The sequence below is a fragment of the Zea mays genome, chromosome 10, assembly GCF_902167145.1.
Source record: "Zea mays cultivar B73 chromosome 10, Zm-B73-REFERENCE-NAM-5.0, whole genome shotgun sequence".
Taxonomy (NCBI): Eukaryota; Viridiplantae; Streptophyta; class Magnoliopsida; order Poales; family Poaceae; genus Zea; species Zea mays.
The window spans coordinates 1184790-1189663 of record NC_050105.1 but is presented as its reverse complement, the minus strand read 5'-3'; positions in this window follow the sequence as shown (position 1 = coordinate 1189663).

Below are 4874 nucleotides of genomic sequence, written 5' to 3'. Positions count from 1 at the left end.
ATGTTCTACTATATATAATACCTTGCTGAAAATCATGTTTTATTCTAATCCTTCATTTACTTATGATTCATTATTTGCTGGTCATATTAATTCTGTTCTCACCCTTTTGCTTGCGATGTCTTTTGTAGATGGCTCGACTTAGACACACTGCACGAAAGTCAGTCATCCCCTTCTTACCCTCCCGCCTTGCTGAGCGTCCGCTTCGCCGTCCCGTGGCCGGACAGTCCAGCCACTTGGAGAGACTACACCACCGCCTGCGTGAGGAGCAGGAACGTCGACGACAGGAGCAGTAGAGCTCTTCCTTCTCGCTCCACCAGGAGATAGAGTCTGTGAGGAGCTGCTCCCCTGTGCTTCCTCTGGAGCCGCCCCCTGCACCACCACTGGGCGTCCCAGCTTCTGTAGCAGCTTGTAACACCCGGTTTTAAAGAACAAAGCCGGGTGCATCTCATACATGCGCCAAGAAGACAACATATATAATAACAGAGTGTATAGAGATAAATGTCATAAAACATCAGAGTACTTATTACATAGCGGAAGTCTTATTACAAAATAAAATAATAAAGATAAAGCGAACTAAGGATCGTCGGCGCCAATGTCGACCGAGACACGCCACCTAGATCAGATCGAACTCCTCAGTGTTAGGCGGCTCCTCTTCGACCACCTGTTCTTCTCCTGTGGGGGGGGTGTGAGACAGCAAGAGTGAGCTCACATACGTTCATAGCTCAACAAGTCGTGGGGAATAATGTGGCATGAACTCACCAAAGGTGGGAGTTCATGTAGTGTAAGGCTAATCAATGGAATAAAGGCTGAGGCTGAGCATTGCTTTTATAAGTTGGTCAAAATTTTATTAGCAATTACTAAGTGTAAGTAAATACCAAACCTTAATAATAATAAAGAACAATAATAGTAAAATAATCCCAAATGCGATGCAAATGTCAAATTGAATTTAAGTTCCATAATTAATCATGTGAGGGTCCGAGCCGCTCTTGACCGTGAGCACGGCTAGTATACTAGTTTTACACTCTGCAGAGGTTGCGCATCTTTACCCACAAGTCGTGTATCCCATGTCGCCTGGGTTTGCAAGGCCCTTAGACACTACCGAGGTGAATGGCTAGGGATCCACTACGAGGCCTTTACAAAGTTCCACTAGCTTCCGAAAACCCGCTACAGTTTATAGGAAGATCCAGTACAGGGTTCCTGGCTGACAGCCATCGCAGCAAAATCAACCAGGGACCTCCCCGCACTGACCTCTCCCCTACTGCCCTTGCCCCTTTCGGGTAAGGTAGTCTTCCACTAGCTTTCCTAGTTAGTCAGCCAAGGGCGTCCCATTAAACCCTTGTGGTAGCACTGTTTTCCCGGGTGGTTCTCCATGTTCCCATTAACATAATGATCTTAACATGAACAAGGAAGAATAAAACAGATAACAATAAATAGTATAACAATGAGTGATGACTATCTCTATACCCAAATCCACATAAAGCAATAGCATGTACTACCCAAAACTTTAGTAGTAAAACCAGTGGTGAAGCAAGGTATAAAGATAGTCAAAATCTAGGGTATCCTATTGGGTCCCATCAAAATTAACCTATGCAGATCATTATGATTAATAAGAACATGAATGGGTAAAAGAAGTGATCAAGGGCACAACTTGCCTTTAATGAGCTCCTGCTCAGCTATCTCTACTTGTTGAACCTCAGATTCCACAGTGGCTTGCTCGTCTATTCGCATCAATACAATACATACATAGCATAGCATAAATTAACATCACATCAAACATGCAAATAAAATATACAGTAATAAACTAGACATTAAAATAAGATTACTGGAACTGGAATCATTAAATTTGGAGTTATATATTTTAAGTTATGGATTTTCTAAGGTTTTATGCATTTAATACAAGATTAAGTGAAAGAATAATTTTAATGTGTTTGTCATGACAGAACAGAGGCACTAATGGGTAGACAATATTATTACAAAAATTTAGGAACTGGAATGGACCAATTTGGAGTTCATATGCATTTTCTATGAATTATACAAGTTATAGGAATTGTTTTTATATTAAAAACTCATTTTTCTAATTCATTTCCTGATTTTATCAATCTCTGGACTGGGCCTCAAATACCAGGAAACGCAGGGGCTAGCGTGAAAGAATCCCCAAGACTCAACGCACTGCCCCTGTGGACGGCGGGTTGATTAGCGTTTTCCCCAGGGACTCTTATACAAAAGAGACCCGCGAAGGGGTATCGCGGCGTGTGAGCCATCCGATCAGGCATCGAGGGCTCAAAATAGATCAAGTGTTATGAACCGGTATTGAACCCGAGCCGCAGGATCTTGATCCAACCACCCAGATTCACCACTAATGTTATAAACCGATAGAAGATCACGACCATTGAATCAAAGATCTAGGGTTCTCGACTTCTCTCAGTACAATCCGCCCCTGGCCGTTCATCCACGAATCAACGGCCACCAACCCCTCTTCCTTCTCCCCACGACCAGCACAGCGGCGCCGCCGCCCCTATACGGCGGAACATCGCCGGTGAATCCCAGCTTCGCGCCCACGGACACTACTCCCGAGCCCGCAAGCGTTGACGCGAAGCGCACATGATGACGAATACAGGGATGGGCTACTTACCAGCAACGGCGTTGTGAAGAGGGGTCAGCCACACGGCGAGGCGGACCACCGCAGAGGACCAGCACCGGCGAGCAATTCCTAGGCGTTGGTGCCCGAATCGATCCCGGCAAATCGCTGACCACACACCTCAGGACCTGGCGAAACACCTCGGCTGACTCCGGCGTACAGGACGATGGTGTAGAGAAGATACTGCGACGGCGGCGATCTCCAATCAACACCCCGTTCGGTGCGCACGACAAGGTGGGTCTCGGGAAGAAGGCTGGGGTCCGCTTAGAGGGGATGAGTTCACCTTTATGCGCGTGGAAGGTTCCGCGCCCTCGGTCAATCTCCACCAGCGCGGACTCGCCGATCGGAACGAATCCTAGCGCCCGCCCGCCATGCGCGGCGATTCGGTTGGGAGGAGAACGCCGACAGGCGGGACCCACACCGCAGTGAAACAGAGCGTGAGCAAGGAAATGGACGAGCGTGCGGGCCGTTCGCGAGGGCGCCTGACGAAGCGGGCCCACGCGACAGTGGGAGAATGGTGGAGACGGCGTGCGGCGGGGTGAAAAGGGAAGTGGGCCGCGCGGGAGTGTTAGGGCATATGGGCCGAAATGGGGTAGTCCGGCCCAGGTAGCATTGCTATTCTTTTCTTTTTTTTCTGATTTTTGTTTTCCCCTTCTCATTTAAATTCAAATCTTTCAAACTCAAATCCTTTGGTAGAATCTCCTCAGATTGCAAGTTTCACTTGAACACTCTAGTCTTACTTTTGTTTATACTATTTATTTTGTATATACTTTCCTCTTTAGTGATTCTTTTCCTCCCTCTCCACATTTCTTTGGAGTTTTGTTTTCCAAAATAGAATTTAAATTCCATGTGTCTATTAACATGTTAATAATACATTGATTTTATTAGTCATAAATGCACAATCAAGCAAAAATTCAGCATGATGCATGATTTATTTAGGTGTTATTGGTTATTTAATCCCCTTTTTATAGTGTTTATTCACATGTGATAGTAACTAGAGATGGTACACATATAGATAAAGGAAATATTCTCTTTCCATATGATTTACAATTTTGGGTATTACAAATCCTACCCCCCTTAAAAAGAATCTCGTCCTCGAGATTTAAGAAGATCTAGGGAAAAGATGGGGGAAGTCTATGCGAAGCTCTTCTTCTCTTTCCCAAGTAGCTTCATCTTCACCACGGTGACCCCATTGTACCTTGCACATCTTGATCACCTTATTTCTTGTAACTCGAGTCAAAGTGTCCAGAATCTTGATGGGGTACTCAGCATAAGTCAAATCCTCTTGAACACTAAGGTCCTCCATTGGTAACTTTTCCTCAGGCACCCTGAGGCACTTCTTCAGCTGAGACACATGGAATACATTATGCACATCTGACAGATGATCGGGTAACTCCAGTTGATATGCAACTTCACCCACTCGCTTTAAGATCAAGAAAGGTCCAATGAAGCGAGGGGACAACTTTCCTTTGACTTTAAATCTCCTCATACCACGAAGTGGTGACACCTTTAAATAGACATAATCTTCCTCCTTAAACTCAAGTAGTCTTCTCCGGGTGTCTGCATAACTTTTCTGCCTGGACTGTGCAGTTCTCAAATTCTCCCTTATTTGCTGAACTTGTTCCTCTGCTTCCTGTATAATCTCAGGCCCAAACAACTGTCTTTCACCAGTTTGATCCCAATACAGTGGAGTCCTGCACTTTCTGCCATACAAAGCCTCAAACGGAGACATCTTCAAACTGGCCTGATAGCTATTATTGTAAGAGAACTCTGCATAAGGTAAACTCTTATCCCAACTTCCACCATGTTTAAGAGCACATGCTCTCAACATGTCCTCCAGCACTTGGTTGGTCCTCTCAGTCTGCCCATCAGTCTGCGGATGGTAAGCCGAACTGAAATTTAATCTTGTATCCAAGGACTCGTGCAACTTCTTCCAATATCGAGAGGTAAACTGTGATCCCCGGTCTGACACAATCTTCTTTGGTACACCATGCAGGCATACAATCCGTGCCATGTACAACTCTGCCAACTTGGCACCTGAATACGTGGTCTTCACTGGAATAAAGTGGGCTACCTTGGTTAGCCTGTCCACAATCACCCATATAGAATCATAACCAGCAGACGTGCGGGGTAATCCAACAATGAAGTCCATGCCAATCTCTTCCCATTTCCACTCAGGTATCTTTAGTGGGTGCAGTAGTCCGGCTGGCCTCTGGTGTTCAGCCTTAACTCTTCG